We start from the raw sequence: 14,639 nt of genomic DNA, 5'->3' as shown, positions 1-14,639 counted from the left end.
TATGGCTGGTTTTTATGCAAGTTGTAATGAGGCAAAAATTGCATTACTGCGTAAAGAGCTGGAGTCGAAGATTATGCATGAGGAAGATGACATGGACACTTTCCTTGTTGGTGTCAAGGATATCAATGAGCAACTTATTTCTACAGGTGAAGTCATTTCAGACATTTCCCTTATGTAGATTGTTCTTGATGCCTTGCCACATTCTTACTAGACTTTTGCTAGTACTTGGAAACTTATGACACAAGGAAATCCTGAAGTTGTCAAGTTTGATGCATTATGCACATTGCTATTGCAAGAGTCACTTTCCATTAAAAAAACATGACTAGACGGCGTGCAGTTGAATAGGCCTTTATTGTTGCTCAAAGAAAAGGTGGTAACAACAATGTAGCTACTTCTCATGGTTCTTCTACGAGTGGTAAACTACATGTTCCTAATTCTTTTGCTCGCAGCAATTTGTCACGGAATTCTAGTGATAAGGGCAAAAGGAAGATGCATTGCCATTATTGTAAAGCTAATGATCACTTGATCAAGCAGTGTACAAAGTTGAAGGCCAAAGAGGATAAGAAGAAAGAGGCTCGTTCCACTGTAAATGTTGGTTCCACTACAAATGCATCTATTGTTGAGTCTTCTATGAAAGGAGATTGTGATGCTAATGTTGATGCAGGATGGGCTTTTAATGCAGAGTGCACTTATGATCCTTCTATCCATGATGAATGTTTGTAGGTTGCTATAGATGCTCAAGTGTGGTACTTTGACAGTGGTGATATAAATCACATTACCTTGTATCGTGACTTATTTACCTCTCTTGAGGATGTCCCTCATGGGAATTCAGTCACTTGTGCCAACAATACCTCTTATCCTATTAAGAGAGTTGGAAAGATTGTGATGACTTCTATGAATGGCAGTTCTTTCACACTTGTTGATGCACTTTATGTACCTGGGATCAAGAAGAATCTTTTGTATGTATCTGCACTTGCTACACTTGGCCTTGTTGTCAAATTTGTGGATGAAAGATGTACAGTACATGGTCTCAATTTTGATGATGAAATTGTTGCATCTCGCATTTTATGTTGTGAGCTGTATAAGCTCACTTTGTATGCCAAGTGTGGGTAGAATTTTGCAAATGCATTTGTGGATTCTAAGGCTATTTCAGATGCAAAACTTTGGCATGCACGTTTTGGGCATCTGAATTTTGCCAATTTGTTACGTTTGCAAAATTTGGCATATGCTTTGGTGCCACAAATATAGTACAAAAAATTGGATGATAAGGCTGTCAAATGTATTTTTGTTGGTTGTAGTACTGAAAGCAAAGGTTACATGTTGTATCATCCGCAAACAAAGCGGATCTTGTTCTCACGGGATGTTATGTTTGTGGAAGATTCTAATCAGCCCTTGTTGTCATGTACTAGAGACAGTAATGTAAGCTCATAGGACATTTACGACACTTTGTTGCCTCTTTTTAGTGGTGGAAGTTCAAATGTAAATTCCAATGAGGCAAAGGTACAACCTATAAGGGTTTCTAAAAATGTTACAGATCAACCTATTATTGATGTAGATGTACATGATGTACTTGATGAGAAAAGGGTCGAGAATGAGCAGGCTAGAGGTATGCCAAAATGGCTGGTGCATACTTTGTGTGATAATAAATTGGATGCACCTTTGTCTAGTCACACCCATTCAAGTTCTTGCCATGCATCTTATACATCATTTTATTATGCTTTGGTTGTGTCTAGCTTACACAATGTTGAGGAACCTCTGCCTTTTGATGAAGCATAGAATTATGAAAAATGGATGGCTTCCATGCAATCTAAATATGATGCACTTCTAGAAAATGACACATGGACTTTATGTGATTTGCCTCCTAGTAAAAAAGCCATTGGTACAAAGTGGGTTTACAAGTTGAAATGCAAGCCGGATGTTCAGAATGATCGCTATAAGCCTTGACTTGTTGGAAACGGTTATGCACATAAAAAAGGCATAGATTATGAAGAGACTTTTGCTCCCACTTGTTGTATGACTATCGTGCATTTTCTATGTGCATTGGCAGTTCATTTTGGTTGGGATGTACATCAGTCAGACATTGTTACTGCTTTGTTGAATGGTGACATATTTGAAAAAGTTTATGTAACACTGTCTCATGGTTTTTTCAAGAAAGGACAAGAAGATAAAAAGTGCAAATGTAAGAAAGCTTTGTTTGGGTTGAAGCAATCTCGTCATGCTTGGTATGAGAAGGCTAAAACTCATTTAGCCAAATGAGGCTTTCTTTACAGTTCCACAAAAACCACATTGTATGTAAAGCATGAGGGTGATGTACTTCTCATTGTCGTTCTCTATGTGGATGATTTGTTGATCACTCGACCAAATCGGAGACATATTGGTGAATTTAAGGTTGATTTGAATGCTACTTTCAAGATGAAAGAATTGGGGATGTTGCATCATTACTTGTGTATACAATTTAAGCAGTGTGATGGTGGTATTGCCTTGTGTCAAAAAGGTTACATAGAGACATTGTTATGTAAGTTTGGACTTGAGGGTTGCAAACCTATTGCCACTCCGATGGAAACATGTTTGAAATTGAGTCTTCATGATGCTAGTGATCCTACTAATGTCACTATTTAACAAATTGTTGCTAGATGCCTTATTTATGTATGCAACACCAAGCCGGATATTCATTTTGCAGTCTCACAGGTCAACAGATTTATGCATAGCTCAAGGTCTAAGCATTGGCAAGCTGTCAAGAGGAGTTTTTGCTACTTGAGTGGCACTTTACATCTTAGCTTGTTTTATCCCAAGGGAGGATAATTGCCGCCAGATTTACATGCTTTTTTGAACTCAAATTTGGTTGGTTGTTTTGACACATGAGTGCCCACAAGTGGTTTTTGTTTCATGCTTGGTAGCTCTTGCATATCATGGTTGAGCAAGATGCAACCTACTGTGGCCACCTTCAATTATGAGGCTGAGTAAAAGGCAGTATTCACAACTACAATGTTGGAATTAGGGTTGTAGGAAAACACACACACAGCTTGGAGAAGACAAAGGAAGCTCAAGGAACACAATAGACAATGTATTACTTAGTGTGCAATGGAAAGATAGATAGCCCTAGAGTGACGGGCGTATATACAATGCACGGACGAAAAAACTGCATAAAGAGGGAAAAAATGCCCCGACGGTCCTAGTATGTTCACACACATCACTATCACATGTATATGGTAACAGATCCCCCCTGGAGTGATGTGGTGAATGAGAGCTAGCACATGAGTAAAGGGAGGTGCCATGCCCTGAGGACATGATCAGTCCGCAAAGGGGAGTAAGCCCAAAGCTTTGCAGAAAGCTTCGAGCTTCTCACAAGACAATGCCTTTGTGAAACGATTTGCAAGGTTGTCCTCTATTGGCACATAAGCCGAGCTGATCTCTCCTATTGAGAGCCTCTCCCTCACATAGTGGTAATGCACCTCAATGTGCTTTGTGCGAGCATAAAAAACTGGGTTCCTCGCAACTACCAATGCACTCAAATGGTCAGTGTAGATAGTGTTGGCAGTGTCCTACCCAACACCCAAATCAGCCATAAGGCGTCTGAGCCATACACACTCAATCGTAGCTGTGAAGACTGCCCTGTACTCAGCCTGACAACTAGAAGTGACCACAATAGGTTACTTCTTGCTCAATTATGATATACATGAACTGCCAAGCATGAAACAAAAATCAGTTGTGGACGCTCGCGTGTCAAAACAACTAGCCCAATCCGAGTCCAAAAAAGCATGTAAGTCTGGCGGCAATGATCTCCCCTTGGGATAAACAAGCCAAGATGTAAAGTGCCACTAAGGTAGTGAAAAATACTCTTGACAGTCTGCCAATGCTTAGACCCTGGGCTATGCATAAATTTGCTAACCTGTGAGACTGCAAACTGAATATCTAGCCTCGTGTTGCATACATAAATGAGGCATCCAACAGCAGTTTGGTAAAGAGTGACATCTGCAGGATCACCAGCATCATGAAGACTCAATTTCAAACCTGTTTCCATGGGAGTGGCAATAGGTTTGCAATCCTCAAGTCCAAACTTACATAGCAATGTCTCTATGTAACTTTTCTAACACAAGGCAATATCACCATGTCACTGCTTAAACTGTATACCCAAGTAATGATGCAACAGTCCCAAATCTTTCATCTTGAAAGTAGCATTCAAATCAGCCTTAATTTCAGCAATATGTCTCTCATTTGATCCAGTGATCAACAAAACATCTACATAAAGAACCACAATGAGAAGTACATCACCCTCACACTTTACATACAATGTGCTTTTTGTTGGACTGTTACAAAAGCCTCGTTTGACCAAATGAGTGTCAGCTTTCTCATACCAAGCACGAGGAGATTGCTTCGACCCATACAAAGACTTCTTACATCTACACACTTTATCCTCTTGTCCTTTCTTGACAAAACCGCGAGGCTGCATTACATAAACTTCCTCAAATATGCCACCATTCAAGAAAGCAGTAACAATGTCTGATTGATGTACATCCCAACCAAAATTAGATGCCAATGCACATAGAAAACACACAGTAGTCATACGACAAGTGGGAGAAAAAGTCTCTTCATAATCTATGCCTTTTTGCTATGCATAACCCTTTGCAACAAGTCGAGCCTTCTGGTGATCGATCTCACCATCTAGCTTGCATTTCAACTTGTAAACCCACTTTGTACCAATGACCATTTTGCCAAGAGGCAAATCACATAAAGTCCATGTGTCATTTTTTAATAAGTGCATCATATTCTGATTGCATGGTAGCTAACCAATTTTCTAAATTTTGTGCTTCATCAAAAGAGAGAGGTTCCTCAACATCATGTAAGCTAGACATAGCCAAAGCATGAACGAGTACGACTAGATAAAGGTGCATCCAATTTACTATCACACAATGTATGCACCAACCATTTTGGCATACGTCTAGCCTGCTCATTTTCAGGCCTTTCCTCATCAAGTACATCATACATCTGCATTAGTAATAGGCTGATCTATAACATTTTTGGAAACCCCCATAGGCTGTACATTTGCCTCATTGGAATTTACATTAGAACTTCCACCACTTAAAAGAGGCAACAAAGTGTCATATATGTCCTATGGGCTTACAATTCTCTCTTTAGTACATGACAGCAAGGGTTGAATAGAATCTTCCACAAACACTACATCCCGTGAAACCAAAATACACTTTGTTTGCGGATGATACACCTGTAACCTTTGATTTCAACACTATAACCAACAAAATACATTTGACAGCCTTGTCATCCAATTTTCTATGCTGTGTTTGTGGCACCAAACCATATGCCAAACAGCCAAAAACATGCATGTGCTCAATAGAAGGCTTTTTATCATGCCATGCTTCATATGGAGTAATAGGCTGCAAAGCTTTCGTAGGACACATGTTAAGTACATAAGTGGCACACATGATGGCCTCAAGCCAAAAAGAATGCGGCAAAGCTTGACTTTTGACCATACATCGTGCCATTTCCGTAAGTGACCTGTTTTTCCTCTCAGCAACACCATTTTGCTGAGGCATATAAGGCACTGTACATTGGTGTTTTATCCCACGACTAGCCAGAAATGCATTAAATTCATGAGACATATACTCCCCCCCTCGATCGGAATGGAGGGTGCCCATAGTACATTTTGAGACATTTTCAGCCATAGCCAGAAATTGTTTGAAGCACATAAAAACTTCGAACTTTGCTTCAACCGGAAATGCACATGCATGCCTGGAGTAATCATCAATGAAAGTCACAACGTAAAGGTAATTATAGCCCAAGGAAGGAGTTTGCATGGGCCCACAAACATCACTATGCATTAGTTGCAACTTGCATGTGGCCCTAACCAAGCCATCCTTTGGAAACTTGGAACACTGCATCTTACCCAAAATACAACATTCACAGACATGTTTGACAGGTGCTTCAAGAGGCAGCAAAGAAGCAACCATATCAGATTTCTACAAACGCAGCAAACTGGCAAAATTCAGATGACCAAAACATGCATGCCAAAGTTTTGCATCTGAAAGAGCCTTTGAATCCAAAACTTCATTTGCAAAATTTTGCCCATATTTATCATACAAAGTTAGCTTACACAGCCCACGGCATAAAATGCCAGATGCAACAATTTCATCACCGAAACTGAGATTTGTACTGTATATCTATCATCCACAAATTTGACTACAAGACCAAGTCTAGCAAGTGCAAATATAGACAAAAGATTCTTCTTGATCCTAGGTACATAAAAAGCATCAACAAGTGTGAAAGAACTGCCATTTGCAGCAGTAAGCACAATCTTTCCAACACCATGAACCGGATAAGAGGCATTGTTGGCACAAGTAACTGGATTCCCATGAGGGACAGACTCGAGAGAGGTGAACAAATCACGATATGAGGTAATGTGCTTTGTAGCACCACTGTCAAAATACCACACATGTGAATCTGCAACAACTGACATGCTTGCATCATGGACATTAGGATTATAGGTACACTCTACACTAAAAGCCCATTCTACATCAATATCAACATCATAGTCTCCTTTCACATAAGACTCAACAATAGCTACATTTGTAGTGGAACCAGCATTTGCAGTGGAACCACCCTCTTTCTTCTTAGCCTCTTTGGCCTTCAACTTAGGACACTGCTTGATCAAGTGATCATTAGCTTTACAATAATGGCAATGCATCTTGTTTTTTCCCTTATCACCAGAATTTCCAGACAAATTGCTGCCAGGAGAAGCATTAGGAACATATGCTTTTCCACTCACAGAAGAACCATAAGAAGTGGCTGCATTGCTGTTACCACCCTTTCTTTGAGCAACAATAAAAGCCTATTCAATTGCACGCTATCTAGTTTTGTTTTTTTTGGAAAGTGACTCTTGCAACAACAACAATGTGCATAATGCATCAAACTTGACAACTCCAGGATTTCCTTGGGTCATAAGTCTCCAAGTACTAGCAAAAGTTTGGTAAGAATCTGGCAAGGCATCAAGAACAATCTGCACAAGCAAACTGTCTGAAATGACTTCACCTACATAAATAAGTTGCTCATTGGTATCCTTGACACCAGCAAGGAAAGTGTCCATATCATCCTCGTCATGCATAATCTTCGATTCCAGCTCTTTATGCAGCAAAGCAATTTTAGCCTCATTGCGGCTTGCATAAAGACTTGCTAGAATATCCCAAGCCTGTTTTGCAGATTTCGTTGAATGAATGTGAGGAGATTGTTCTGTCGTAGGCAAAACAACTCTAATAGCAGCAATCCTTGTAGCAAGACCTACAACATCCTCAACATCGCCTACATCCTCAGAACTAGGACATACATCAATGCCCTGCACAATATTCTAGATGCCCTTTGATACAAGAACATGTTGCATCATGTATGCCCACATAGGGTAGTTGTCCCCATCCAATCTGTCCTCACCAGCAAACATCGTGAACACATTTGTGTTGTTGTCAGCCATGGAAAATGCATGCACCTGATGTGACAACTGCCCGAAATGAGGAGAAAATGAGTGAGCCCAGCACGTGCTATATAGCACAACCCGCAGTAGATTGTATGGGACCTGTTATGCAGTATTTGGCACTGATAGAAATTCTACACAAAATGACAAAATTGCATGTGCAGTCCTGGTTGTAGTGGAAACGGAGGCCGAAATGAGCCCGAATCCGAAATCTGAGCAAACTAATCTCTACGAGCTTACCCAAAAAATTTGTCGACATGTGAATGCTTGCCAAAGCTCACTAAAATTGGAGAAAGTGAGCAGGCGTGTGTTGGAGCTACTGGCGACTAAGCCCAGGAGGATGCAACCTGCTTTGATACCAATTGTTGGAATTAGGGTTGTAGGAAAACACACACAACTTGGAGAAGACGAAGGAAGCTCAATGCACACAATAGAGAGTGTATTACTTAGTGCACAATGGAAAGATAGATAGGCCTAGAGTGATGGACGTATATACAATGCACGGGGGAAATAACCTCCTAAAGAGGGAAAAAATGCCCTGGCGGTCCTAGTGTGTTCACACACATCACTACCACATGTATATGGTAACATACAATTGATTGTGTATGGCTCAGATGCCTTATGAATTATTTGGGTATTGGATAGGACACTTCCAACACTATCTACACTGACAGTCAGAGCGCATTGGCAGTTGCAAGGAACCTAGTTTTTCATGCTCGCACAAAGCATATTGAGGTGAATTACCACTATGTCAGGGAGAGGCTCTGAGATCAACTTGGCTTATGTGACAACACAAGACAACCTTGTAGATCTTTTCACAAAGGCATTGTCTCATGAGAAGTTTGAAGCTTTTCGCAAATCTTTGGGCTTACTTTGTGGACTGGTCATGTCCTCAGGGCATGGCACTTCACTATACTCTATGTGCGATCTCTCATTCAATGCATCACTCCCAGAGGGGACTTCTTACCATATACATGTGGTAGTGATGTGTGTGAACACACTTAGAACCACCAGGGCATTTTTTCCCTCACTAGGAGGTTTTTTACCTCATGCATTGTATGTACACCCATCACTCTCAGGCTATCTTATCTTTCTATTTCACCCTAAGTAATACACTCTCTATTGTGTGCCTTGAGCTTCCTTCATCTTCTCCAAGTTGTGTGTGTTTTCCTGCAACCCTAATTCCAAAAACAACTCCATTCTACTCTTGGGCATTCCTAGCATTTGTTGTTGCTCACAATGCTATCGATGTTTCCATCGTCATGATGTTTCCTATACTAATGTTGCCAATAATCCACTAACTTGCTAACATTGGAGATTGCCATGCACCGTCTGGTGAAACCTATCAAATGTATTAAAATGTGCATCATCATGTGGGTGCACCCTACTCACCCATTGGTCGTGCATTATGAGTGGGTAGTAAATTTGGCTACAATGTCATTGGGCTCATGCCAATGGGCTTATGCCAAATGAGAGACATAGTGCTTGCATTAGAAGACTTAACTAGCCAGGTTGAAGGTTGTTCTCTAAGAATGAAAAGCATGAAAGGGATATGTAAGTTTCTCTTAGAAGATGTGATTAGCTATTATAGTTGTTTTGAGAATATAACTGCAGATAGGGGTGAGTTGGATGCCAACAAAGCCATGGAATTTTTCTCTAGGTCGGGCATTACACTTGCTCTCACTATTGCTTACAATCGTGAGTGCCAATTGAGGATGTGATTTCCACATGGGATGTATTAACTTGGGATGCCTTAAGATATTGAAATTGCAATAACACAATTAAAATATGCAAGGTTAAAGAATGTAGATAGGTTTGACAAGAGACATAGGCTCAGACCTAAAGTTATTAAGGAAGGTGATTGAGTGTTGGTGTGTAGAAATAGTATTGACAACCAACATTTAGCAATAAGAAATCTTTCAAAGAGATGGTTTGGTCGTTATGTGGTTAAGCATGTACATGGGAATTGCATGAGTTGGATAGGACAGAAATGAAGATCCTCATTAAAGGAAAAAGGGTCGAACTATTCAAAACAAGAGGTGAAAATTGACTGACACAAGAAAGTCAAAAAAAATATCATGATGAAAATGCTAGGATGAGGATGAAGGAAGATAAGATTATGCATTGACTTTATTGAAGATGAGAATGAGATTGACATGTATGTTGACTTGAATGAACCCCAAACCTGCAGACAAATATGTGTGGCACATGCCGGAGGATGTGCAAGTTGAGAGGGGGTGAATGTTATGTTGTGGCACTTTTAAAATGTGAAATTTAAACGTTTACCTCACTTTTTAACTTTTAAATGTGTAGGAGAAAATGCTACCATGTACATAGTGTCATATATGTGAGAACGATTGCCAAAGTTGAAGTTGTGTACATACCTTGTCGGGAAGGCGAGGCCCCGGACGTGGCACTCTTAAACATGTTCTCACATTAAAAGATTCTTGATTTGGTTTAGAAATGTATATAGGTTGAGTGCATCAAGATGGCACACTCGTTTCACATAGAAAGTTCAATGTAAGCAATCTCGGCCAAAAATAGCAAGTTTCATATATCCATAAATAATGTATCCAAAGTGCTTGCCAAGTGGGAAATTGAGGTTCAACATATTAATTTGGGGTTTTACATCTAGAAAAAGGGCATCTTTGGGCTAAAAATGACCAAAAATGCTAGTAAAAAGGTTAAATATGGTCTCAAAGTAGCATCAAAAAGCTCAAAATGCCACATCAACAATGGTTCCATTGTTTCTTAAGTTGGGAGGTGCTCATAGAGGGGAAAAAATGAACTCATTTGGCCATCTAATGAAGGAGATACATCAGCTCTAAATTGAGGTACTAGTACAATCCTCGTGTAGATCATGAAACAATTTATGGCAAGCAACACTAAAGACAATGTCCTTACAGAATGGCAAAGCTTGAAACTCTCTCCCTACGAGTCTATCCAGAAGTATGTAGATAAGTTTTGGGATTTACTTCTCAAAGCCAGTGTCTACAAAAAGATAGGCTTTGAGGAGCAAAAGCAACAATTTTGTGCGGGACTTTTTGAAGAGATAGCCGAGTATATTAACTCACAAAGGCCTAATGCCATATCGGCAGTCATACACCATACTATGGTCGCATCTCGAATCAATTACCAACAAGGGGTTAAGAGAAACTCTAAGCCCATGGAAGTGAAGGATCAAAATGAGCCTAGAGGGAGGAATAATGCTCAAAATTCCTCCAAAGCTCGACAAAGAATTGAAGTATAAAATTAGGGTTGTTAATAAACGAATAAGCATTGTATATGTGCAATTGGGGGTGAGGCTACACAAAATCATCACACATACAAGAGCTTTGAGTTGATATTGGTTCTTTCTTTGAGTGACACTTTCATGGTTTAAGTTTTGTTCTTTTCAAGTGTGTCTTTTGCTTAAAGTCTTGACAATTCCTTTGATTTTACTTTGAACCCTCATAGCCAAAGGCCCATCACTTTTGTAAGCCACGCTAAGTACTTCTTGACAATGATTATCACTTTTGTAAAGTTGTCCTTTAAGTCCCTTCCCCTTGTAATTGCAAAAAAAAACTTGAAAGTTGACAAGCTTGACATGAACAATGTATATACTATCACCAATGACCTTTGTTATAGTGTAAATCATGAGTTGCGAATGCAAAACTTTAGAGTGCATTAACTTGTAATCTTACAGTAGTAATTGTAAAACTTATTTTGACTTATTGTGTAAGAGTAGAGCTTAAACATTCAATGAATGATAATGTAAAAATAGAATGAGAAGCTTTTATGAGTGATCATGCTATTTGATTTATTGTGTAAGAGTAGAGCATAAACATTCAATGAATGATGGTGTGAAAGTAGAATGAGAAGCTTTTATGAGTAATCATGAAAGAGTAGTGCAAAATGCTCATGCAATTGAAGTGCTATTGATTAACAAGTTTTTTAAAAAGATGGGATCTAAGCATACCTATGCTTCCATGGAGAGGAGTAAATCATGAAGAAAGAAGAGGATTAAAGATTTGGGGTTTTTTCAAAAGACAAACAAGAGGAGAGTATAACTTTATTTGGAACAAGAAGTCGCTTTCAAAAAGGAAAATTAAATCATGACAAAACCTCAAATCCTAACTTCCTAATCTTTGCAAATTTTTATTGAATTTTGTAAAAATATGATACCTCTTTTCCAATCAATTTAGTTAAAATTTAAGAATTTCTCCTGATGGAATTAGATATTAACTTGATTAGATTATTTGGAACAAAACATTTGTTTAATGTGATTTATCTATTTTTGAATTACTAGTTGAAGTGCAAGCATAAATCTTGAGCTCGTTCTCCAATCATTCTTGGAAACTTATTGTTTGCTCTACTCTTAATTATCAATTCAATTGAAAGTAATGCATAAATATTTCCTTAATCTTGCATGCATACTTTGTAGAGAGAAAAAAATTTGTTTCTCATTAAACTTGGAATGCATAATCAAAAACAGTTTGTGAGCATTTCTTGAGAGATGAGAAATTTTTTTGAAAATTCTTCATTGAACTTGGAATGCATAATCAAAAACAGTTTGTGAGCATTCTTGAGAGATGAGAAAATTATTTTGAAAATTTATAATTTTTAAAGAATAATAACTATTATAATAATTTGTCTCTTTTAGAAAATAAACACGGCTTACCCCTGTCCCAATTGATTACAAGGGCAAGTTGTATGTAAAGTGGCAAACACAAACGACAAGAGGGTAAGCCGTTTCTGAGGTCCATTTGCGTTTCCACGAGAAAAAATACAATAGGAATGGCTTACCCTCTTGTTGTTTGTGCTTGCTACTTTGCACACAGTTTTGTCACTTCCTTATTGATGGTTTTAGCAAGCCATAAGCAAAACAACAAGAGGGCAAGTTGTTTGTTCATCCTTCTTAAATGGCTAACCCTAGGTAGCTTTACACCGTCAAATCCTAACGGCCAAACCAAAAGCCGCTAACCCTCGTAAGTGCTAGCCCTAAGTAGATTGAAATAGCTAAATCTACACGGACAGCCGATTTAGAGTGCTAACTCTAAGTGGCTTTACATGGCCAAAACAAAAGTTGCTAACCCTAAGTGGCTAGCCCAAAGCGAACTCAAATAGCCAAACCAATGTGGCCCTTCGCCAATTTAGAGTAGTCAATCCTAAGCAAATTTACATGGCCAACCTTAAGCGGCCAAACCAAAAGTCGCTAACCCTAAGTGGTTAGCAGTAAGAGAACTAAAAGGCCAAACCAACACAGCTCTAAGCTAGTTTAGAGTGGCCATCCTGAAGCGGATTCACACGGCTAACCCTAAGCAGCTTCACACAATCAACTCTTAGCGGAAAGATCAAAAGTTACTAGTCCTAAGTGACTAGCCCTAAGCGAACTAAAACAACCAAACCAATGCATCCCTATGATGGTTTAAAGCACCAACTCTAAGTAGCTTCACACTACCAAAATTAAGCGACCAAACCAAAATCTGCTACCCCTAAGCGGCTAGCCCTAAGAAAATTGAAACAGCCAAACCAACCCACTACTAAGCAATTTAGAGTAGGCAATCCTAATCGGCTTTACACGGTCAACTCCTTGTAGCCAAAAACAAAAGCTACTAACCCTCACTCTAAGACCAAAGGGGACTGGACCATGCAACTCTCCACCCAACCTCGCTATTTATAGACTCATAGTCTACTAAAATATAGCACCCCTTGATTGCATGTTCGTCCTGGCCCTGGGCTTGCCCAGTCTTACCGTAGGCATGATATTACTCCTCCCTTGGAGAAGCGTTGTCATCCTCGAAAACAAAAGTGGTGATATCTTCATCAGAACACTAATATTTTCTACAGTGGCATCCTTCATGGATCTAGCTAACCATTTGATTGGAACGCGGTTTAGTAGGAGGCTCAATGAAATCAAGAAGAGCATCTTGATTTTCCACATTGTTGTCCCTTTGCAACCTTCTTGTGTAACCAGCCCATATCCAACATAGCTTATGGACTCTATTTAGAACTCACTTGAGTATGCTAAATGATTTATCACAAGTAAGATGTATCTAAAAGAGTATCTCTTTTCACTTTCCATGAAAGTAATTGATTGATGTAACTCATCAACAAAGTATAAGTCCTTGACTTAATATCATACTTTATCAATAAACAACCCCACCATAAATGATGTTCAAGGTTGACAACCTAATTTAAACATGAAGAAGATAAACTTAGTCACAATGTGTTTTGTCTCATGGTGAGCAAACTCCACATAGGAAGATAACCTTTCCAATTGGATTGTTTGGTGCTAATGTACACGCTTAGCATATCCTTTAGCACAAGATTAATACTTGTAATCTGCCCATCCTCTTTGATGACTAGAAGTACTAATATGTGTATCCCCACCATTTACAAACCATCTTAGTTTGCTTTCATGAGCTGATCTACAAGCACCCAAAGAGCGTGTCTCAACTAAGGATGTCTAAAATGCATGCTCTCTCTCGCTCTCTCTCTCTCTCTCTCTCTCTCTCTCTCTCTCTTGTTGTCAGGTGGTAGCATGGAGATGGCCTCTTGGATCAAGCAAGGTGAGCTTGACAGAGCAAAGAATGCCGTGGGAAGCACAACTTCCACAGAGGGAAGCCAAAGCCGCAGCACGGGCAACAACCCTAAGAGGGGAGAAAGGAGTTGATTTGATATGCACAAAGCTGTGCACAAGCAGGCTCAGTAGGAGCATAAGGGGGAATTGAGGAGAATCCATCACGTCGGCGGGCGCAGTAGATCAACGCAACGACCTCACTCTCTCTTTCTCTCTCTTGACGACTCTATTGTGTTCGCCATCGCCATCTCTTGATGTTTTTGTTTTCACATTTAAGCGCCCAAAGGCCTTTGGCCTTAGGGAAATGACCTTTTTTATCCCAAGGGCGGTAGCCCACGAGATCTACAATGGAGCTAGCAAATTCCGCCGTCAGCTTGGGAGATTTGCGAGCATCGGTGACATGCAAGGCATGCGAGAACTTTCAGTAGGGATAGTTTGCTTGTAGTGCATGCACACTGGAAAATTCGAGAACAAGCAGACTGGCAGCTCAAAACGCATCTCTCAAATTTTTAGCACTTCCACATGTTTTGACATGCACAAGTTTTAGCAATTCTAGGATCAACGATCATGTAAGACGTATACAGGGAGTCATTTTCTCATGAT

This window comes from Adiantum capillus-veneris, chromosome 30 (assembly GCF_014529385.1).
Source record: "Adiantum capillus-veneris isolate H3 chromosome 30, ASM1452938v2, whole genome shotgun sequence".
Taxonomy (NCBI): Eukaryota; Viridiplantae; Streptophyta; class Polypodiopsida; order Polypodiales; family Pteridaceae; genus Adiantum; species Adiantum capillus-veneris.
The sequence above is the reverse complement of the archived record's forward strand: the minus strand, read 5'-3'. Positions refer to the sequence as shown.